This window comes from Triturus cristatus, chromosome 1_1, assembly GCF_964204655.1.
Source record: "Triturus cristatus chromosome 1_1, aTriCri1.1, whole genome shotgun sequence".
Lineage (NCBI taxonomy): Eukaryota > Metazoa > Chordata > Amphibia > Caudata > Salamandridae > Triturus > Triturus cristatus.
In genome coordinates this window covers 523,146,298-523,172,070 of record NC_140579.1, presented here as the reverse complement: position 1 = coordinate 523,172,070, position 25,773 = coordinate 523,146,298, and positions in this window count along the sequence as shown.

Here is a 25,773-nt window from a genome sequence, read left to right as displayed (position 1 = left end):
TTTAAGGCGAAATTTGGATGTTGAAAAAGGTTTAGTTAATGGAGCTATGGGAAGAGTTGTGGGTTTTATTAATTATCAGAAAAAAGATGGAATTGAATGTTTAAAAATAAAATTTGATCAGATAGAAGAAGTTAAAGACATTTGTCGTTGTTCAGTTCGTTTCATGCTTGTGAAAGACTTATATGTACGTAGGAAGCAGTTTCCGTTTTCGCTAGCATATGCTGTAACTATTCACAAGTCTCAAGGATTGACTGTAGATTGTGCATTTGTGAACATTGGTTCAACTGTGTTCAAAGAAGGTATGGCATATGTTGCTTTGTCACGAGTGAAAACATTATCAGGTTTATTCATGATAGACTTTGATGATTCAAAAGTTAGTGCTGATACAAATTGTGTAAAGGAGTATAATAGATTAAGAAGAAGCTATGCTCCTCATTTAGGTCAGTATCCTGTGTTGGAGAAACGTGTAGTTTCTCGTAAAAGGAGAAATGAGAATATCTGTAATGAAGATGTAGAGAGGAGGAAAAAAAAGAGGAGTGATGTAATTGCAAGCAAAAAGAATAAGGAAAATGAAGAACAGGTTGTAGGATGTTATTTTGAAAATAGCTCTGGTGTCAACTGCTATGCTAATGTAGTGCTGAATGTTGCATTTTATCTGGAAAGTTTGCAAGAGCAGATAATAGTAAATCAGGGAAAAAGATTCTGTTCTGTGCTGAGTCTCCTTTTTGAAAAGCTGAGTAATGATAAAACTCAAATAGAAAGTGCTACTGAAATTAGAAAAGTTTTAGATGTATGTTCAGGACGAACACAGTTTTCTCAAAATGTACAGCAAGACGCACAGGAATTCTTGATTTATTTTCTTCAGGTACTGGAAGAAGAAGGGGTTCCCATTGAAAATGTATTTGGTCTCTCTTATAAATGGGAACATAGTTGTGAAAACTGTTATAATATATGTGGCTCTAATGTTGATTCTGAAAGGTTTATTTATTTAACATTGCCAGAGAGTAAAACAGTCACTTTTGCTAAATTAGTTAAAGATGCTAATCATAGCATGCAATGCGGTGAGTGTAAATCTGACATGTTTTCAACATTAATTATAAAAGGAATACAGACAGTATGTAATTTTAATGATGCAACGATGTAGAGCTGATGGTTCAAAATTGGATACTTTAATAAAGATGTTTACAGGACAGCAATTATCAATTTCAGGAAAAACTTTTGTAACAGTTGCAATAATTTTCCATGATGGACCTACTGTAACTTCTGGTCATTACACAGTTTATCTTAAATGTGAAAAAGGCTGGACACTGTGTAATGATTCCCAATTGATTTTTAAGCAACGTTTGCCTTTTGATTTAGCAAATTCCTATCTAATCTTCCTGAAACCTAAATTTTAGAGAGATTTGGCAACATCTGGACAAAACTATTTTACCATTTTATTGGATTACCATTTGGAATTTACAAATAAAAAGATTTAACAAATTATCATTTGGCCTAATGGAAAGGTAACCAATTGTAATGTGGAATTTTTCCATTTTTTAAGGAAACTTTGGAAAACCAAAAATTTAGAAAAAATCGGTAACATCTGCACAATTTAAATTTTGGAATGTTATTGGATTGCCATTGGACATTTTTTCAAAAAAGATTTTTAAAATTACTATTTGGCCATGCGGAAAAGTAAAAAATTCTATTGTGGACTTATTTAATTATTAATTAATCTTTCGGAAACCAAAATGTTACAGAGAATCGGTGACATCTGTACAATTTAAACTTTAGATTTTTATTGGATTACCATTGGAAATTAAACAAAAAAAGAATTTTAAAATTACTATTTGGCCTAAAGGAAATGGAACCAGATGTATTGTGGAGTTATTTGAGATATATTATTGTGATTATACTTCTGAAACAAAAATATCAGACGGTATTTTAAAGAAATAAGTATTGATATTAGATGATATTTTTTAAGAATATTATGCATTTCTATAAAGTTATGTTTATGCAAAAAGAGATTGTGGGCTTTTTTAAAAACAATCTTTGAGATTGTTAATTTTTTTTTTGCCTGCTGTTAAATGATGAATGCAATTGCTTTCACAATTTATAGTGAAATGCAATATTTTCTGAAAACAGCAAAAAAAAGGCAAAAATATTTTTTGAAAAATATGTAAATATGTGTACTGTATTATTAAATGTTTCGTTAAATATTAATACTTTTTTCTTTTTTTTCAGATTGAGATAGAAAATTTTCGAAAACTAGAACCATTTTTAAAGCAATTAAAAAAAAAATTAAATGAATAAATCTTTTTTTGAGTGGGTATGGTAAGTCAATAATGTCATGGTCCCTTTTTTCCACTTCTCTACAATCACATTTTCAGTTTTTAATTGTAGTCTCTCAAGGACCTTGTAATGTGACAATTGATTTTTAGTGTTTTTTTAAAAAAATAAAAAAAATTACGCGTACCGTACGGTAAAAAAAAAAAAAAAAGTTTTAAAAAAAATATATGAAAATAGATGAAAGGTAAGGTTGGCTCTTAAAAGAGCCGTTGTGTTCATGCAGGGACAGAGGAAAGAAAGATTGGGAATATTAGACGGTACGACAAGTGTGCTGATCTATTTTACTGTTCACTAGGGAAATACTGGTCTCCCTATAAGTAATTAGATCGTGACAAGTGGCGCACCGTACTTCAACCCTCGCAAACCGAGGGTTAATTTCCAGAGGACCAGAAAAAGGAGATGCTCCCCCCACAAATGAAGGGCTCACCTGACCTGCAGAAGAAGGACTCGGCCCTGCAGATGATGGTCCAGGCTGAGCTGCTGTGGATGTGCTTGGTTGATTTACTGAAGGGTTACCTTCAGTAAGTCGAGCATGTGTCCTTCTGTGTACATCCTTAAGGTGTCTCATCATGGTGAGATTCCCAAAGGAATACTTCCTGTCAGGATTCCCTCTTGAAAGTACACGCTTACACAGCTTGCAAGTCACTAAGGGTGCATTTACCTTTTGCTGGCCTTCTGGAAAAGTAAAATACTCCCATACGTAAGAGGTCTTTTGTTTCCTCGCTCTCTGCCTCAAGGTAGTGCTGCTAGCCTCACTCTCAGAAGAGCTCTGCTGTTCTGCCATCGTATCACAAAGACAACCCAGCTCCTTCTCCTAAGGGATCACAAGCAGAAATGAGGGGAATGGGTGTGGTGTAGGAGAGTTCTAGAACTGAAAGTAGTTTCAACCAATCAAAAGTTGTGTTTCATGATCACATGACCAACCGTACGCTTACGGTACGCTTACGGCAAAAGTACGCATGCGCGTAAAAAAGACACGCGCTCGTGCGCATGCGCATAACAGTCACTCCCCGACACTTCCGCGTAACGTGCGCGTGTAGCGTACACGCGTACGCGCCCCACGCAGAGTACGCGCGGCTACACAAATTGCGTAACTATACGCAAACAGCGTAGATAAATTACGGACATTGCGTAAACCGTACGCTTACCGTAAGCTTACCGTACGCGCACTAAAAAAAAATAAAAAAAAAGGAAAAAATGTATTGCTAATAAATTTTACCTGTTTATTTTATAAAAAATGTAAAAAAAAACATATTGTAGAATTTTAAAAATGTAACCATAGTCTTTAAAAAAGGATAGAAAATTAAAATAAAAATATGTAAAAAAAAAAGAAGAAAAAAAAAAAAATTAGCATTTAAAAAACCTTGCAAATTCACTGAAAAAAACATGGGTTTCACACACGTTATAGTTAGGAATTAGCATTTAAAAAACCTTTGAAATTCACTGAAAAAACCATGGGTTTCACACACGTTATAGTTAGGAATTCGCATTTAAAAAACCTTAGAAATTCAATGAAAAAACCAAAGGTTTCACACATGTTATAGTTAGCTGGACATTTCACTCGTAAAAAACCAATGAAATTCCCCCATTATAGTTAGTTCAGCTAACTATAACTCGCGCGCCCGCAATGCACTACTGATGACGTCACATATTACATCACTCATGACATGGTCAGTGACATCACTCATGACATCACTGATGACATCTCAAATGACATCACTGATGACATTATCCTTGTGACAGAGTGGTACACCTCCTCTCACCCTAATATAACCTTTGATACAAACATTCAAAAATAGAGACTAAAATTTTCAAAAAAATTGACATACCAATAACAGTTACAACAACCTATTCAGTAATTCTAAGATCCACATACACATCCACTCATCCACCAACAATCCTATACAGTCACTCATACATGTACTCACACATCATATGTACTCATACACCTAAACATCCTGTAACACAATGCCACTCATCCATAGAGTTACTCACACATAGTCACTCATGCTAATAAAGAATCAAACATCCATTTACTTGCATATACAGTTATACACACACCACCACACTTACTTTTACAGAAACTTACACATACTTAGTCTTTTAAACAATCACTTATAGAAACACATACTTATTCATACAGGAAGTCTACCAATCTCTCACTCTCACATATACTCACTTATAAACACCAATAGTCACATATACTAGTTTAAAACATATGTAGTTACTTATGAAGACACTATTGAGACAGTCATTCACTCACTAACACACCCATGCACACACTCATCCACCCATACAGTCCTGCACACATGCTGTCTTCAACACATACAAACAGTGAGTCACTCATTCATGCATCTATGCACTACGTAATACCCCCCACCGCACCATGAAGACACTCAGACACTCATACTGATACTCAAAAAACCAACTATTAACCTATATAGACACTCATGTAGCTACTCACCAACCCATGCAGCCACTTATATACAAAGTGAGAGACTGATACAGGTATTTACACATTTAAACATTACTCACTTAGCCATGTATTCAAAAAGATACACTTAATCAGTCAGTAATACAATTCATTTTTCAAAAACAAATCATCAATTTAGACACTTATATACTCATTTATTCTTCCATCGACCTTGAGATATACATATATAAAACATATTTAATTTTCAGAAAAACACACATTCACTGGATGATGTCATCAGTGATGTCATTTGAGATGTCATCAGTGATGTCATGAGTGATGTCACTGACCATGTCATGAGTGATGTAATATGTGACGTCATCAGTAGTGCATTGCGGGCGCGCGAGTTATAGTTAGCTGAACTAACTATAACGGGGGAATTTCATTGGTTTTTTACGAGTGAAATGTCCAGCTAACTATAACATGTGTGAAACCTTTGGTTTTTTCATTGAATTTCTAAGGTTTTTTAAATGCTAATTCCTAACTATAACGTGTGTGAAACCCATGGTTTTTTCAGTGAATATATATATATATATATATATATATATATATATATATATATATATATATATATATATATATATATATATATATATATATATTCACTTAAAAAACCATAGGTTTCACACATGTTATAGTTAGCTGGACATTTCACTCGTAAACAAACATTGAAATTCCCCCGTTATAGTTAGTTCAGATAACTATAACTCGCGCGCCCGCAATCCACTGCTGATGACGTCACATATTACATCACTCATGACATGGTCAGTGGCATCACTCATGACATCACTGATGACATCATCCTTGTGATAGAGTGGCGGTCGCGCGAGTTATAGTTATCTGAACTAATTATAACAGGGGAATTTCAATGGTTTTTTACGAGTGAAATGTCCAGCTAACTATAACATGTGTGAAACCTATGTTTTTTTAAGTGAATTTGCAAGGTTTTTTAAATGCTAATTCCTAACTATAACGTGTGTGAAACCTATGGTTTTTTAAGTGAATTTGTAAGGTTTTTTAAATGCTAAGTTATGTATGTTTTATTATATTTTTTATATATTTATTTTACAATAAGCTACCTATGTATATAGTTATAGATTGACTGTATCCTGTAATATGGAATGGCTCGTTTAAAATGTTTTTTTTTTTTAAGGTTTTTCACTGTGGTTTTTTGAAAAAAAAATAACGTTTTTTTCACCCTTCGGGGTCCTTCAGGGACCCCCTGACAAAGGCTAGGGGGTCAGGAACTCTCTACCCTGCCCCCTTTTCACATTCTCCACCTTTCTTTTTCACTGTCACACACAAAACACACAAAATGGCGGCCGACACTTCCTGATTTCGACCGATTCGAATGTTGACTGACATGTAACCACCAATCAGAATTACGCTTGCGCACGTTATGGTGCGCGCCTATAGATATTTATGTACTTTTAACTGCAATTTTCTCAGGAACTACTGAACAGATTGACACCATATATGCAAAAGGCACATGCCTGACCTGAGGACTACCTCTTTGCCAAATTTCAAGTAATTCTGTTCAGCCGTTCGGGCTGTACCTTCGACTAAAGGTCCTATGGGAAAATGCATGGGGAAAACGCGTTTTGGGACCCCCCTTTTTTCTCAGCCCCCCCTTGATGAATCACCCCAAGACTTTCAGGGTAGGAGTTGAGCGGAGCGCCCCATTAGTTTTGAAAATTTTACGAGGATTCGTCAACCGGCGCCAAAGTTATTCAAAATAGAATTTTCAGATTTCCTATGGAAACACGGTCCTAACTATAACTATCTACTGGCGACCGCCAGTAGATAATATATATATATGTATTACCTACTGGCGGTCACCAGTAGGTAGTTATAGTTATGACCTATTTTCCAGAGCTGGCCAAAAGTTTCAAAAATTTCGCGAAGATTCATAAATTGCCGCCAAAGTTATTGGGAATAGAATGTTGCGGATTTCCTATGGAAAATAGGTCCTAACTATAACTACCTACTGGCGGTCGCCAGTAGGTAGTTATAGTTAGGACCTATTTTCCATAGGAAATCCGCAACATTCTATTCCCAATAAGTCTGAAGAAGTAAGGGAATAAGTGTTTAAAACATATAAAGGGGGCAGGGTAGAAATACTCTGACCCTCTAGTGTTGCTTAGGGGGTCCCAGAAGGACCCCCTGGGGCCCCCTTTGTAAAAAACAAAAATTGGCGAAATGCGCGCAGGGTGCGCGGATCGGGCCGGAAAAAAAAAACCCGAAGCGCGGGCTTCCGCGCTTTGTTAATAATTAGGCCCCGGGTTGGCCAAATCCTGGGGGCAAAATGTTTGTAAATTAATAGGGGGAGGGGGCTGCGTGGCCCCCTCCTGGAGCCCTCGAGGGCCCTGGGGACCGCCACCCCCCACGGCCGGCTCCTACAGTGTCCTGGAGTGCTCACCCCCAGGACACTGTTGTTTGCTATGATAGGGCGGGAGTCTCCCACCCTCCAATTGCAAACTTCATTAGGATTTCGAAAGAGAGAGCAGGGAAACCTGCTCTCTCTTTCAAAATCCAAACGATATTGCTTTTCCACACGGGGGGCGGCATGTCCCCGGGGACCCGATCCCCCTGGGCTTATAAAAAAAACATTGGAGACCGTGGGGGGAGCCCCAATGCCCCCACGGTCCCAGCCAGCTCCTGAAGGACGCGGGGAGCCGGCTGGGACCGTGGGGGCATTGGGGCTCCCCCTACGGTCTCCAATGTTTTTTTTATAAGCCCAGGGGGATGGGGTCCCCGGGGATAATAAAAATTAGTGATAGGGGCTATTCTTTTTTTTACGGTAAAATTAGGAGTCGCGCATCCTAACGCGTTGGGTGCACGGTTTCTCTCGCGTTAGGTGCGCGGTTCCTAATGCGTTGGGTGAGCGGACCCAAGGAAAAAATTGACATTTTTGGGAGATAAACATCAAGCTTAAGTGTTTTGTTCTTGAGTGGCTCTAAAAAGAGCCGTTGTTTTCATTGAGAGTTTTTGGTACTTATAAGTAAGTACCTATACAGAGTCTAAAGTTGTTGAGAAAGACTCTGTTTCCTTCATCAGTAAAGTGTACCCCATCTCTCCTATACATCTCTTGCATATGAAAGCGCAGATTGTTATTGTAAATGGACCCCATTCTATAGTCTCGGAGAAAAGCAGAAACAGATTTATTCACATGTTTCCTAGCTTTCTTAATTTGTGGACAAAAATGATTGGACCAGTTCCATGTCTGCCTTTGGCATATGTTAGAATATACAAAGGCAGTTTTGGGAAAAAGTGAAATTTATTCTGCAAAGGTGTCCTTCATAAGCATTTCCAGACCTACCCCAGTCAAAGTGCCTAGGTCATTGCCACCACAGTGCACTATTATGAGGTCAGGGTGTTGGATATGCATAAAGGATTTTACCAATGGCATCAATTGGTTCCACTTTAACCCTCTCTGTCCAATCCATTTAATGTCTACATTTGGCAAACCTAGGTCTTTGTGAATCCTTGGTTTTTTGCATACCTTTGGCTCCAGAAAATATAGCTGTGTCCCACAATCCACACTCTAAGCATCTTGAAGGGAGGTCTGGATCCACTCAGATGGTCTCTGTAAATGAAATGGCAGTTTGAAAAGTAAGATTTTTCTAAAATGGTGGCTAAGATGGAGTTTTGAAAAAAGACAAGAAATCATTGGTTGTTTGACTACCTTCTACACTGAAAGGTAGGGTGCATGTTTCTGTTTTTTAAACGCATGATTCTTATTGGTTAACAAAAAGTGATTGAAAGGAACATTATATATGATAAGTTGATAGGTTGAAAAGACAAGCACACTTGCTGTTTTGATTAGCAACATTGTGTGCTGAACTCGTGACCTGTGTGCTCAGTTCAGTGTTCCATGACCTGTTTCTCTGGTAACAGGCAGAAGGCAGATTGGGGGTAGGGTTCAAATTTATGTCATTTGGAAAGGGTTGAAATGTTTAACCAATAGAAATGTGTGTTTGCTTTTGAATTTCTGTGGGAAGGAATGTGATTTGATGTTTACATGAATATGTGTGGAAAATGAGAGGGATACTTTGCCATTCTTTGGTTTTGCTGACAGGTGCACAGTGCAGAGATTCTGTATAAGAAAATCTGGTGTGTGACTGATATACTTCTTAATCTACAAAACAACTTGAAAGGTGAGTTATTTAATTGTGAGGGGATGTATGTGCTGTATTTTGATTTTAATCAGACTAATGTATTTCTCCTGGTAAAGTGCAGGGAGTACTTTTTTTGTCTATAATCTTATTGCCAGTGTGTGTGCATGTAGAAATCATTCTGTGATAAGCATTTGTGTTTTTCATGTGTTTGCAGAAAGATAACGGTGCTGTTTTTATATTTTGGTACACTTAGAAATCAGTCATTGTTTATAAATTTGCAAAATGAGTCATGTTTCTACACTAAAATGTAGTATTTGTAGATTAAGAAATGTGTTTTGGTATAGTGCAAGGGATAGTGTTGTGTGTCTAGGATCACACAGTGAGTCTGTGTGCATTTAGGAATCATTTTGAGAGAAACATTTTGGTACTAATCTGTAGTAGTAAATTTTCTGCAATGTGTGCAGTCACCTTAGATCTTGTAGACTAGTAAATGTGTTTTGTACAAGGGATAGTTGTCTGTCTACAATCACGCTGTGAGTCTGTGTGTATTTGGATAAGCATTGTGAGAGAAGCATTTGGTAAAATTATGTATTTGCTGACAGATAATTGTTTTAAAACCTGTCATGTTGTCAAGTTTTAGTAGCATTAGAAGCCAGTCTTTGCTTGTGCATTGATAAAATGAGTCAGGTTTTGACACTAAATTGCAGTACTTAAATATGTAGATTGTGTGCAGTCCCCTTACCCCTTCCATAGTAGTGAATGAGTTTTGGTAAACTCCTAGTGATAGTGTTGCTTGTCTAGAATTACACTGTGAGTGTGTGTGCATTTGGGAACCACTGTGAGAGAAGCATTTGGTAACATCATGTATTTGCTGACAGATAACTGTTTTAAAACCTGCCTTGTTGTCAAGTTTTAGTAGCATTAGAAGCCAGTCTTTGCTTATGCATTGACAAAATGAGTTAGGCTTTGAGACTAAAGTGCAGTACTTAAATATGTAGATTGTGTGCAGTCCCCTTACCCCTTCCATAGTAGTGAATGAGTTTTGGTAAACTCCTAGTGATAGTGTTGCTTGTCTAGAATCACACTGTGAGTCTGTGTGCATTTGGGAACCACTGTGAGAGAAGCATTTGGTAACATCATGTATTTGCTGACAGATAACTGTTTTAAAACCTCTCCTTTTGTCAAGTTTTAGGAGCATTAGAAGCCAGTCTTTGCTTATGCATTGATAAAATGAGTCAGGTTTCACACTAAAGTGCAGTACTTTAATATGTAGATTGTGTGCAGTACCCTTACCCCTTCCAGACTAGTGAGTGAGTTTTGGTAAACTCCTAGGATAGTGTTGCTTGTCTAAAATCACACTGTGAGTCTGTGTTCCTTTCGGGTAAAGATTGTGAGAGAAGCATTTGGTAACATCGTGTATTTGCTGACAGATAACTGTTTTAAAACCTGTCATGTTGTCAAGTTTTAGTAGCATTAGAAGCCAGTCTTTGCTTATGCATTGATAAAATGAGTCAGACTTTTACACTAAAGTGCAGTACTGAAATATGTAGTTTGTGTGCAGTCCCCTTACCCCTTGCACAGTAGTGAATGAGTTTTGGTAAACTCCTAGGGATAGTGTTGCTTGTCTAGAATCACACTGTGAGTCTGTGTGCATTTGGGAACCACTGTGACAGAAGCATGTGGGAACATCATGTATTTGCTGACAGATAACTGTTTTAAAACCTGTCATGTTGTCAAGTTTTAGTAGCATTAGAAGCCAGTCTTTGCTTATGCATTGATAAAATAAGTCAGGCTTTGACACTAACGTGCAGCACTTAAACATGTAGATTGTGTGCAGAACCCTTACCCCTTCCAGACTAGTGAATGAGTTTTGGTAAACTCCTAGGATAGTGTTGCTTTCCTAAAATCACACTGTGAGTCTGTGTGCATTTGGGAAGGATTGTGAGAGAAGCATTTGGTAACATCGTGTATTTTCTGACAGACAACTGTTTTAAAACCTGTCATGTTGTCAAGTTTTAGTAGCATTAAAAGCTAGTCTTTGCTTATGCATTGATAAAATGAGTTAGGCTTTGACACTAAAGTGCAGTACTTAAATATGTAGATTTTGTGCAGTCCCCTCACCTCTTCTACAGTAGTGAATGAGTTTTGGTAAACTCCTACGGATAGTGGTGCTTGTCTAGAATCACACTGTGAGTCTGTGTGCATTTGGGAACCGCTGTGAGAGAAGCATTTGGTAACATAGTGTATTTGCTGACAGACAACTGTTTTAAAACCTGTCATGTTGTCAAGTTTTAGTAGCATTAAAAGTCAGTCTTTGCTTATGCATTGATAAAATGAGTTAGGCTTTGACACTAAAGTGCAGTACTTAAATATGTAGATTGTGTGCAGTCCCCTTACCCCTTCCACAGTAGTAAATGAGTTTTGGTAAACTCCTAGAGATAGTGTTGCTTGTCTAGAATCACACTGTGAGTCTGTGTGCATTTGGGAACCACTGTGAGAGAAGCATTTGGTAACATCATGTATTTGGTGACAGATAACTGTTTTAAAACCTGTCATGATGTCAAGTTTTTTGTAGCATTAGAAGCCAGTCAATGCTTATGCATTGATAAAATGAGTCAGGGATTGACAGTAATGTGCAGTACTGAAACATGTAGATTGTGTGCAGTTTCCTTACCCCTTCCACAGTAGTGAATGTGTTTTGGTAAACTCCTAGGGATAGTGTTGCTCGTCTAGAATCACACTGTGTGTCTGTGTGCATTTGGGAACCACTGTGAGAGAAGCATTTGGGTACTTCATATCTTTAAATACGCATAACTGCTTAAAAACATTCCTGTTCTCAAGTTTTGGTAGAATTAGAAGGCAGTCATTGCTTATGTATTCACCCAGGAACTTTCCTTGCAAAACTGTAATCATTTAGTTAATATTCAAGTAGTAACGGATTGAGGCAGGCCTTAGCACATGCATTGATTCAAATGCTTATCCACTATGCATGCAGTTCTCTAACCATCTACACAGTTCTCTTTCACACCTTTAATTCCACAGTCAGTATCCATACACTTCAAGCAAATACCCTGTCACTCCCCATGTACTCCTCTAGTGACCCATTCAGCAGCATATACTAAACCATTCACTTCCCCAAAACCCAAACACTTATAAATTCACTCAGGCATTCTCTTTGCAGTACTCTAATCATTCAGTCAGTATCCAAGTACTCATGCAGCGAGCCAGGCCTTACAACATGATCTGCTTCAAACCCCTATCCAGTATGCATACAGGCCTCTAGTCACCTACACATTTGTCTTTCACTTCTTTAATTAACTAGTCAGTATCTATATACTTCAATAAACATCCTGTCACTCATCTTGCACTCATCCAGTGACTGATCCAGTACCATGTACTAATCTTTTTACTGTGCCAAAACTGAAAAACTGAACAGTTTTACCCAGGCACTCTCCTAGTCTAATGATTCAGTCAGTTTCCAGGTACTCATGTAGTGAACCATGCATTACCACATAGAGGGCTTCAAATGTCTATGCAGTATGCATGCAGTCTTCTAACATACTATATACTTGTCTTTAACAGCTTCAATTCCCCAGTCAGTATCCATGTACTTTCAGCAAACATCCTGTCACTCCCCTTGCAGTGTTCCAGTGACTTATTCAGCACCATGTAGTAATGCATTCACTGCGCCAAAACTGAAACACTTGTAAATTCACCCAGGTACGCTTCTTGCAATAGTCTAATCATTCAGTCAGTACCTAAGTACTAATGGAGGGAGGCAGGCCTTAGCACATGGATTGATTCAAAAGTGTTTCCAGTATGCATGGAGGCCTCTAACTACCAACACAATTGCCTTTCAGACCCTCAATTTCTCTGTCAGCATCTATAAACTCCAATAAACACTCTGTCACTTTAATTGCACACCTCCACTGACTCATTTGGCAGTAAGTACTAATCTATTCACTGCACTAGAATCCAAAATCTTAAAAAGATTCACCGAGTCACTCTTCTTGTAGTACTCTAATGATTCAGTCAGTACTCAGGTAATTTTGCAGTAATCCAAGTGTTACTCTATGGACTGTTTCAAACGTCTATCCACTATGGATGTAGGTCTCTAGTCACCTACATACTTGTCTTTCACACCTTCAATATCCCAGACAGTATTCATACAGTTCCCGCAAACACTCTGTCAGTCTCCTTATACTTTTCCAGTGACCCATTCAGCACCATGTACTAATCCATTCACTGCGCCGAAAGCCAACCATTTATAAATTCACCCAGGCTCTCTCCTTGCAGTACTCTAATCATTCAGTCAGTACCCAAGTACTCATGCAGTGAGCCAGGCCTTAGCACATGAATTGCTTCAAATGCCTATCCACTATGCATGCAGTCCTCTAACCACCTACACACTTGTCTTTCACACCTTCAATTCACTAGTCAGTATTCATACACTTCTAGCAAACACCCTGTCACTCCCCTTGCAGTTCTCTAGTGACCCATTCAGCACCATGGACTAATCCATTCACTGTGCCAAAACCCAAACACTTATAAATTCACCCAGACACTCTCTTTCCAGTACTCTAATGATTCAGTCACTGCCTAAGTATTCATGCACAGAGCCAGGTCTTTGCATATGGACTTCTTCAAACCCCTATCCAGTATGCATGCAGTCCTCTAAGCACCTACACACTTGTCTTTCACTCCTTAAATTCCCCAGTCAGTATCCGTTCACTTCCAGCAAACACCCTGTCACTCCATTTGCACTCCTCTAGTGACCCATTCAGCAGAATGTACTAATCCATTTACTGCGCCAAACCCTAATAAATTCACCCAGGCACTGTCCTTGCAGTACTCTAATCCTTCAGTCAGTATCCAAGTACTATTGGACTGAGACAGGCCTTAACATATGGATGGATTCAAACATGTGTCCACTATGCATGTAGGTCTCTAATCACCTACACACTTGTCTTTCACACCATCAATATCCATGTCAGTATTCATACACTTCTAGGAAACACCCTGCCACTCACCCAGTGTGTCTCCTTATAGTATTGTAATCATTCAGTCAGTTAGCATGTAGTCTTTTAGTGAGGTAGGCTTTAGTGCATGAACTGCTTCAAAGTAGTATGCACTATGCATGTAGTGTTTTAACCATCGTCACACTTGTGCTTCAGGGCTATAGTTTCTTAGTCAGTTTTTATATAAAATGTGTTTCTACAGTAATAGAATAGTATAAATTTGAAAGTTATTAACATACTTTTATTTGTGATTCTTTTTTACAGATACTGTTTTTCAACGTTAAAAAAGAGAAATCATGCAAGAAAAAAAAAGAAAAAGAAAAGAACAGAGACAGGAGAATTACTTGAAGAAACATCAACCACAAGTATTGAATGTACATGATAATGTGGCTAAAAAGAAAAAATCTTTTGATAAGATCACAAAGCAATTTATTAAAAATGTTTGTAGGAGCAAGCAGAATGTACAGAATGCTGAAACCACTGAGAATGTTTCAACTAGAAAAATAATTCAAAATAAGAGAAAAAGCAAAAAAGCAAAAAAGCTAATGTTCAGTCAAAGGGGACAAAGTATGCAAAAAGAAGGCAAAATCAGTATAAGGAATTACGCAAAAAAATATTTTACAAGAGAGTAGTACATAATTTGCTGAAAGATGTGAAGATATATAAAAAGAGAGCTCTATTTTATAAAAAGAAGAAGCATATTGAAAACATTGTTGAAAAGGCTTTTGAAGTAAAAAGGAAACTATTTATTTTAGTAGTAAACAGAATTAGATCACTAGATAAACCAATCCATTTAATGAAGGCCAAAAGTAGGAGGAAAAGAGTAATTAATAGAAAAAGTTTTTTGTGATGTTTTTTGGGGAGAATGGAAACACAGTTCCAGTTCCGAGCCTTTCTTTAATGAAAAGAGTTATTTACAGAGCAGTGGTAGAGGTTATGAGGTTAGAGATGGTTGTCCAATTGAGAAAGAGAAAATGGTTGAAAGAAATGCAGAAGAAGTTATAGCTGATGAAGTTCTAGGGAGACGTCCTAAACACCCTGTATACACTTGGGATTGCAGTAGTATTTGTAGTGTACGACAGGAATCTATTGATAAATTATGTAGTTTTTTACGAGCATATAGTAAAAAAAGTGTTAAACAAAAGATTAAGGTGTTGCAAGGACTTGACCCTTGCAGAGTGAGAAATAATACTGGTTTGCAAGGTCATTCTCTGGCTTGTCTTTCTAGGAAAGTTTGTCAAAGTGTTTTTCACCATTTCAGGATGCTGGCAGTACATCATACTCAAATGCGGAAGTTAGTGAGAAGATTGTATTATGCGAAAAGTCCAGCACTAAAGTTAAATGAGTTGAACAGTGCTCTTTTGCGTGGCTCAGTATCAGATGTGAAGAAGGTTTGTGATGATATTGAGTTTTGTTACTTTGGTCCTCAGCAAGAGAGTGCAGAAACTGGCACATTAGTAGAACAAAATGTTGAAGACAATGTAGAACCCGTAATTACAAAAAATTTCCAGGATTAAATCACAAAGTTTAAGGTAATTTCAGGTGAAAGACCAAATGTTTCTTGTATTTGTTGCCGGCGAACTCACTATAAAAATCAGACTAGGGGTGTCAATCTGTATTTAAAAAGTGAAATAGAAGATAATGATAAGTGGATGGAATTTGCAACTTATTTGTTGGTAGAGGATTGTTTTGATTTGGGATCTGAGCAGCGTATTTGCAAATATTGTTATAACAAATTAGATGAGAATAAAATGCCTGCTAGACCTGTACATAATAATCTAGAGTTGGTTGCTATTCCTCCAGAGCTGATAGATTTAAATATGTATGAGTCTATTCTCATTCAATGTGTTCACCCGTTTCAGGCTATTGTTCGTATGGAGCCTAAAACAGGTAAATTACCTCCATCAGAGTTGCAAAGAGGATTGAAAGGAAGAGTTGTGTTTACCGTTAGATTTAAGGAAAAATATTGAAACAATTGGTGTAGACCATGCAGAAATTAACCACTAGTCATTCTAGTTAATGGTGTTCCTACTAAGAATAAGAAAATCTGGCAAGAGTTAGTGGATGTTAGAAAAGTGCAAAAGGCATCATTGTATCTGTTAAAAAATAATGAGTACTATAGAAATGTGTTTGTAGGAGAAAAAGAAATAGATTTAGCAGAAGATACTGAAACATTAAGTGGACAAATAGAAAGAGTGGACATGTCTAGATGTGAAGAAATCTATGAACATTACAGTGTACATCCACTTCATTCCAAAGAGGTGATGGGGAATACGATTGAGTTGTTCCAAATGAAAAAAGCAACAGGAAGTCCCATGAGTGTATGGGAAGAGAGCTTGGAAGCTCGTTGTTTCCCGCAGTTGTTTCCAACAGGAAAAGGTGGACGATATGATGAACGCCCTGTGCAGATTCCTGCATCTGAATATCGGACAACAAGATTATATGCAGAAGATCCAAGATTTCGACAATGTATCCCTTATATGTTTCATCTTCTGTTTGAAAGTGACTTGTCTGGACTTTCATATGCAGTAAATCACATTTTAAAAACTGGAATGCATCTGCAAAATGTAACTGCAAAGGATTTTATGGATAAAGTGCATCAGAGAGATGATCATTTAGAATCTCAGTTGATTAATCTGATGGCATGTCAGCGTGGGACTAATGAATATTGGTACCGTCGTCATGGAGAACTGAAATGTATGCTACGGAACTTGGGAACTCCTACATGGTTTGTTACACTAAGCTGTGCTGAGTATGCTTGGGATGATTTACTTGAATTTCTTCGAGAGGCAAATTCCAATATAAAAAATATTGAATACAAGACACCTGGAGAGTTGTGCTCTTTGGATCCTGTTAATGTATGCAGATATTTCAATCATAGATTTGAAGCTATGATGTCTTTCATCTGCAATAAAAAGAATTCTCCTCTTGGAGAAGTTGTGGATTTCTTTTGGAGAAAGGAGTATCAAGCAAGAGGTGCTCCTCATATACATATGTTGTTATGGATCAAGGACGCCCCCAAATTTGGAACAGATGTAGATGAAACTGTTTTGTCTTTCATTGAAGATTATGCCACATGTGCTGTACCCAATAGCAGAGAACATAAAAACTTAAAACAACAAGTCCTACGATTCCAAAGCCATCGATGTGCAAAATACTGTAAACAAAAGTACAAGTCAAAGGATAAAATCTATACCAAATGTCGTTTTGGATTTCCACGTCCTGTATTATCCAAAGGAAGAGTGAACAGTTTTATGTCAGCTATGTGACATACCATCACAAGAAAGTCTTGGAAAAATACATAAATGACTACAAACCAGTTATTTTATCCATGTGGAACGCTAACATGGATATTCAGTATGTTGCAGACTATTCCATTGCTGTTGCTCGATATGTAACATCCTACATTACTAAATCAGGAAAGACGGAATTGAAAGAAATGTGGGAAGAGATTTCTCACGAGAAGACTCTAAGTAAGAAATTATACAGTTTCAGTTTGAAGATGTTATCGCATCGTGAAATTGGAGCATATGAATGTTCAGATCGGTTATCATCTGCAAGTCTATATTCCAAAAGTAGAAGAATCATTTGGGTGAGTCTAGGTCTTGCAGGAATTCGAAATCGGGTACTGAAATCTGTTCAAGAAATTGAATATTTAGCAGAGAAAGAACCAGAAAGTACAGATTTTTTAACGAATATGTTGGACACATATTACCCAAACAGAAGTCATCATCTTGAGAACATGTGTCTCTATGAAGTGCTGCAAAACTACACTTTTAAACGGAATACTACAGAGAACATCAGTGATGGAAAATATGCAGTGATTAGTTCTGAAGGATGTCTGGTGAAACAAAGGAAAGGAAATTTAATTAATCACATAAAACTCAGTTGCGACACTGCTGCTAAAAGGGAATTTTACTATTTAGCCCTTTTGCAAATGTTCAAACCATGGCGTTCAGAACTGGAATTACTTGGAGATTTTCAGAGCTATGAAGATTCATTTAATGCTTGTAAAGATAGCATACAATGCATTGCTTTTGCAAATTATGTGAAAATGTTGAATGATGAAATTGATCAAGAAGCTACATTTGCAGCTGAGATTGCTAGAGACAGTTCTCAAGACAGTCAAAGTTCTGCTGCACTGAGTCAAGATCCACTTGGACAACCAATTGTTGAAAATGAAGCAGCAACTGCCATGAATGAGGTGGAAACAGCAATGTATCAAGCTCAAGAAGATGTAATACAGTTAGGAAACTTGGAAGAACAACTAAATGTTGAACAGAAAAAAATATATCAACAAGTGAAAGAGCAGATTGACCATGGATTACTTCATGAAAAGAAAGGGTGCTCATGTACATCATTTCAACCTATCCGAATATATGTGAGTGGTCAAGCTGGAACAGGAAAAAGTTTCTTAATTAAAGTAATTACAAGTTAACTGCAAAAAACAACTGAGTCACATTTGTCTTGTGTTGTCACTGCTCCAACTGGATTGGGAGCACATAACATTAAAGGAATTACTTTACATCGTTTACTAATGCTACCATTAGAGCATGAGAACAAATTGTAATACCACAAGCTATCTGGAGAAGCTTGTTGTGAAGTTTCAAGAGTCTTGAAGAAAATGAAACTTCTCATTATTGATGAGGTGTGCATGGTCTCAAACTTGATGCTTGCCTTTGTGCATTTAAGAATGCAGCAAATTCTTAAAAAAGAGTATGACGTGTTATTTGGAGGAAAACACGTCATAGTTTTTGGAGATCTATTGCAACTGACTCCGGTAAAAGGACAACCGGTATTTAAAACACTTGCACATGAAGATACCAGAAAGTCTCTTGGTAGTGTTGGTAATGTGAATGTTTGGACTTATTTTGAATACAAAGAACTGACAACAAATATGCGACAGGCAAATTATGCTGAATATGGAAGTATTCTTCAAGATATAAGAATTGGAATTCTTACAAAACATGGCATACAAGCTTTGGAAAGTCGATTACTTTGCAATGTCTTTCCAAATGAAAATGTAGTTCCTGCAAAAGTGTACATGAAAATTGCTGAAAATAAATCAGTGATCTGTTTAATGCCAAAACTGCGCGAGTGTTCCATATTCAACGAAGAACTATTGAAACTGGAAAATGAAGAAATTATAAAAATGGAAGCCATCGATAAAATAGAGCATGAAGGAATCACTATTATTTTGACGGGAAAGTTGAAAACAAAACTGGATTCTTTAGAAAAAAAAATATCTAAAACAGCTGGTTTAGAAAAGACACTGTATGCGTGTGTAAACTGTCGGGTAATTTTAATGCGTAATTTGGATGTAGAAAAAGGGTTAGTTAATGGCACAATGGGTAAAGTGGTGGATTTTGTTAATTATCAGAAAATAGAATGAATTTAATTTTTAAAAATTAAATTTGATCAGATTGCAGAAGTTAAAGAAATTGGTCGTTGTTCAGTTTGTTTTTTGCTTGTTAAAGATGTATATGTCGGTAGCAACCAATTTCCACTTTCTCTGGCATATGCAGTGACTATTCATAAATCTCAAGGATTAAGTGTAGACAGTGCATTGGTGAACATTGGATCTACTGTATTTAAAGAGGGTATGGCATATGTTGCTTTGTCGCGAGTCAGAACATCATCTGGTTTGTTTTTTGATTGATTTTGAAGGAGACAAAGGTTACTGCAGATGCAAACTGTGTAAAAAAGTATAATAGGTTAAGAAGGGTGTATGCTCCAAATTTAGGTCAATATCCTGTATTTGAAAAGCGTGTGATTGGTCGAAAAAGAAGGTTTGAGATTATCTGTTCTGAAGGTGTCGAGAAGGGAAAAGAACAAGATAATGTTGTGATTGCAAGTAAAAAGAAATTGGACACTGTTGAAGAGGTTGTTGGTTATCAGTTTGAAAATAGTTCAGGTGTCAACTGCTATGCTAATGTAGTGGTCAATGTTGTTTTTTATCTTGAAGGTTTGCAAGAAAAAATTATGCAGAATCGGCAAAAAAGATTTTGTTCTCTGTTGCATTCTGTTTATGAAAAATTGACAACAGATACAAGTAAAATACAATCTGTTTCAGATGTTCGTAATCTTTTGGATGTGTGTTCTGGTTCTACACAATTTACACAAAATATCCAACAAGATGTTCAGGAATTTTTAATGTATATGCTTACCAGTTTTGAAAATGAAGGTGTAGAAATAGAAAATATTTTTGGCCTTTCTTACAAATGGGAACATCATTGTGAAAATTGCATGTATACATGTACCACTAATGTAGACACTGAAAGATTTCTGTATTTAACATTACTAGACTGTAAAGCAGTGTCTGTCAATAAATTAGTTAAAGGTGCAAATCAAAACATGGAGTGTAGCCAATGTAAATCAGAAATGTTATACACATTATTTTTAACAAAATATGGAAAATACATAATTTTAATGATGCAACGTTGTACAGCTGATGGAAGAATATTGGATACTTTAATAAAGCAGTTTGTAGCAACACAACTATCAATATCAGGAAGGACTTTTGTAGCAATTGCAATAATTTTCCATGATGGTCCTTCCACCACATCTGGACATTGCACTGCCTATCTAAAATGTGACAAAGGCTGGACACTTTGTAATGATTCCCAGTTGGTTTTCAAACAACGTTTGCATAGGGAATTACCTAATTCCTACCTAATATTTTTAAAGTCAAAGTTTTAGGAAGATATTTCATTCTCTGAGGAATTTATTATTATAATTTAATAGGACTACCATTGGACAATTTACATAAAAAGGAGTGCAAAAATACCATTTGCCCTAGAGGAAAGGTTTATGTTTGCATTATGGACTTTTTTGTGCTCATTGACTCGGTGAATATTTTTAAGCGACAACATTTATAGTTTTTATAAGTTAAACTTATAAAATCTTGTTAGCCATAAGCATTTCATATATGTGTGATTTGTATCTTGTGGTATTTTACTGAGAATAGCATGTTGGATTTTTTTAAACAATCTTTTTGATTGTTTTTTTTTGCCCGCTGTTAAGTGATGAGTACGATTGAAATCACTTTTTCTAGTGAAATTCAATATATTCTGAGAACAGCAAAAAAGGCAAACAAATTACTTTGTTGAAATGATGCTGTGTTGTAAAAACTGTATTATTACATGTTATAACTATTTTTTCTTTTCTTTACAGATCCTAATTCTAAAATAAGCAGTTTACATCAATTTACATTGCAAAAAAAATCAGAAAAAAAGTATACCATTTGTAATTTCTATTACTGTGAAGGTAAGTTTAACTAAGTAATAATATGCAGAATGGGCAGATCTGCAAGAACCTACAAAGATTGAACAAGTTTTTAAAAACACTCTGTTTATACCGATGTAGTTTTGAAATCTCTCTGTTACCGGATATTATGTGACCTCCAAAAAAACAGATTTGAGTGGTTCATAATATTTCCCATTGTACCTATTGAAGGACCGCAATCATTTCAATCATTCTTGTTTGAGCATCTTTGCAGACAAAACTCTGTGCTTACCTTCTATCATTCAGAAGCAATTTTAAAACAGAAATATGTCACTTTTTGTAACATAGTTATTGCACAAGACACTCTTTCATATTTACAAAGAGAGGAAAAGGCGCTCTGTGTACTTTTTCTACTCCATGTGAATAGAACCTCATCATACACACCACTTTGCGTTTAAAGGTTGTTCTATAAGTGTTGTTGTGCATGATTGCACTGAATACTCATAGAACAAGACACATCTCCAGATTTATCATAAATCATAAATCTTGAAATGTGTGTGAATGCTGCACCACTCTCTAATTGGTGTACAAAAGCACAACAAGGAGAATTGTTTTCTTTTCTCCTCATTTTTAAATCTTCAATGCATGCTAAAATGTTCAGCATACATTGAAGGAGAAAAATGCGTTTAATGATTGTGTTTGTGCAGGAAGGTGTATCTTTCTGCACAAAAACAAACAGCACATGACACAGATATCCTTTCACTATGGTGCAAGGGTGCCTGTGTCACCACATGGCTGCAATTTAAGCAGCCGTGCAGAGAGAAGCATAGATGTGCAACATATTTATGTACATATGTTGCATCCCTGTGCTTCGGAAGTACTACAGCACACTGCAGTTAAAGAGGTTACTGTGTGATGCTGCAGCACTTCCTCATAGTTCTGCACTTATACATTCACCATACGCTATTAATGGATTCATTCAGTCAATTACGTTCTACACATACATTCATCAAAACTTTCACACACCAACAAATAAATATATAGCTCTTTTTTTAAACCAGGAAAGTTAGTTCTTAGAAGAACTTTCTTTTTTCTTTTATATTTTTTTTTGTTTTTTTGAACAATTTTTAAATATTGGGGGATTTTCTTGGAAAAAAAAAAGGAAAAAACAGAACTGGAGGAACAAAACAATAAACTTCAGGGGAAAAAAACAATTAAAAAAAACTAGCAATGGTGACTCTCTTGCTTGCGGCAGATTAGATCAATAGACTGCTCCCCGTAGCATAAAGTAGCATTGCATTTTATGCAGAGCACTTTCAAGTATTGGAACTGCGGACGGATGTCCAAATTTTGTGCAGAAGGATGCACTCTTGAAGTGCTTGGCTGCGATGAATCCGAAGGAGCAGGAACGACTCTCATTCTTCGGCAATCCTCCCGAGCAAGGTTTACCGGATGAATGGTCCTTAGATGTTTCATCGTGCTCGCAGTTCCGCATGAATATTTTTTGTTTGGATCACCACGGGACAGCACTCTCTGGCAGATCTTGCGGGTCACCAAGGTGGCATTGGTCTTTGTTTGCCCCTCAGGATATGTGAAAAATTTCCACACTACAGATGAAAAATGTGGTGTGCGTGGTGGCTCTTCCAAAAAATCATCCTCAGATGAATGAGGAGATCCAGGAGATGACTCCTGCCCTGTAGCCATTGTTTGTTAAGAAAAAAGTTTGAGCTAAGTGAAAACCTTGTCAAAAAATCTTCTTCTCTGCAAAAAATGCTCCTCCAAAGAGGGTCAAAGAAGAATGATTGAAATGGGTGGGGTCTTTCAATAGTTAGAACAGGAAGTGTAATGAACCAATCAAATCTCTTTTTTTCAGGTCACATGGGATCTGCGCGCTTACGCAGCACACACCCAGCGCGCATCCGCGAAATTGAATTAAAAAAGAATATAGGATTAGATGTAAAAATATATTACTTTTATGAGTATGTTAGAAATGGGGGTCTCTAGTTGGCACAGGTATGCACTTGCGACAAGCAGGGACTCTCAATTCTAAGTCAGGATAAGGGGATCACCCTTTTAAATAACCCCTGCTCACCCTTTAGGTAGTGTGGCGCAAGCAGTCAAGACTATTCTCAGGGCGTCATAGGTTAAGCATTTGTGACCACATACAGTAATACAATGACACACCACAAATGGACACCAGTCAAGGTTATATCAAAAATAGTTCTCTTTAGATAAGGCTTAGCACAAGACCAGAATAACGATTAAAATGACCACAGTATGATTTTAAAGTTCAATGTTGTTGCAAAAAGGCTTAAAATGCAAAAATAGGTTTCTTTTACTCAATTCTGCTTCTTTTCAGGCTTTGTACGGTTCGTACCTGGATGTACGACTCGTCCGCATTAAAAACAAAGAAAGTACGAGTCAACCAATCGGTGCGGACTCCGGGGTCTGGGATGAGCACACTGCGGTGCGAACAGAACAAAGTACCTTAAGTTCGTGGGGTCCGCGACGGACAGTGCGGGACAAGTTGATGGGTCCGTGTCGTAGTTCGGCAGCGTATTCGGTCTGGTCCGGTCGCGGCGTCGGGACGCGGTGTTGGTACGGGGCCTTCAGGGATACGTGCGGATGATCCGGATCAGCTTGCAGAGTCCGTGGCGTCGGCGTTCAGGCCGTACCTTCGGTGCGGATAGGCGGCGACACTTCTCGGCACCGTACAGCGTACGGGGAGGATCAGCGTGATGCGGCTTCTCGGCTTTGAGTACGGCACGGTGCAGTACGTTAGCGGCGTACGGACCGTACCTGCGGGACAGCGAAGCTTGAGTCCGGCGTACAGGGTTTGGCAGCCAGTGATGTACGTCTCGAATCGGCGGGGAAGGTTAGGTGCAATGCAGCCGGGAGGGATACGGTGCGTACTAACGCTTTTGGATCAGCGTAGACGTACGGTGCTGGGCGGCAAAGACACGGCTTCGCGGCGGATGGGGTACGAGGCGTACTGGGGCCAAATCCAGCGGGAAACAAGCAAGAATTGTCCAGGCAACTCAGTTTTTGAAGGCAGATGAGTCCAATGGTCCTGGGACTCAGTTCAGGGGGCAAGCTCTTCTTCCAAGCCCTTGGAGATAGATGAAAAACAAAGTACAAAGTCTCTTTCAGTCTTTTCCTCTCCTTTCTCAGCAAGGCACCAACTACAGGCAAATCCCCCAGGTCAGGGAAAGTTACTCCTCCTTCAGCTTCTTCCAGGTCCTTCTAGTCAGGCAGAGTTCCTTCGTGGTTCAATCAGGATCTGATTTCCTAGGAGCAGGGCTCCTTCTTTTATAGCACAATTCTTTTGTTCTTTGTCGCCAGGGGGCCGGGGCCTGGCTCAGTCCAGTTTTGGAGCACTTTATTGTGGTGACTCTGCTCTTTCCTTTCAGCAGCAGGGCAGAGACATCAGCCGCTCCACAGGGGGCGGAGCCGGCATTGTGGTGGCAGAGCACAGGTCTATTCAGAGTCAAAGGTGTACTCCTCCCACCCATCCTGGTGTAATCTCTCTACCCACCACCTGGCAGCCAGCCTGCCTCCTGGAATTCCCCAGCCCGGCTCCTTTACTGTTACTAGGCAGAACACACACACACAGCAGAGGCGGACTGAAATGGCCAGGTCAGTAAATACTAACTTTCTAAAAGTAGTATTTACAAACACAGGATATTAAAATAAACTTTACTAAAAGAAGTATTTTATTATTCTGAGTTCAGGCATACTAAACATGAATGTCTACCATGCTTCCTGAGCCTGCTAGGATTATAGAGTGTTATAATCTAGCAGCCCATTCTGGCCTATGGAGAGCAGGTAGCCTTACAATAGTGAAAAACGAAAATGGCTGTAATTCACTATTAGGACATGCCACACACCTCAGGGCATGTCCTACCTTATCCTTAAAATGCACCCTGCCCTAGGGGTGACTAATATGAAGGTAAGGGAAGGTTTAGGGACTGGCAAGTGGGGACACTTGCCCAGTCAGCATGCCAGTACCAGACTGCATGCAGGTTCTGCAATGGCAGACCTTAGACACATTTTACCAGGCTGCTTCTGTGGGTGGCACAACCAGTGCTGCAAGCCCACTAGCAGCATTTGGATATACAAGCCCTTGGCACCCCTGGTGCTCTCTACTAGGGACTGATAGTAAACCAAATATCCAAACATGGAAGTCAATTCACATAATACATTTTGCCATAGGGAGAGCATATGCACCTTAGCACTGATCAGCAGTGGTAAGGTGCCCAGAGTCATAAATCAGCCAACAACAGGTCAGGAAAAATACAGGAGGAAGGCAAAAAGTTTAGGGATGACCCTGCAAAAAGGGCCAAGTCCAACACAACCCCCTTCTAGCCAAAACGCAGGGTAGACCAATCACCACCGTGATGGTCTTCCCTGCTTGGGGCGATAGAACAAGGACCTGGCCCGCAACTGCAGGGGCAGACTCCAGTTCTACGCCAATCTGAACCTATTGGACTTCCTCTGTACATACTCTCAGGGCCCACCAAGCCAATCCATGGGGAACCCTTCTCCTCACCTGTGGACACCACCTGTGCAGCACCTAACCTTAACTGGCCCACAGGTGTGTCCCAATAGA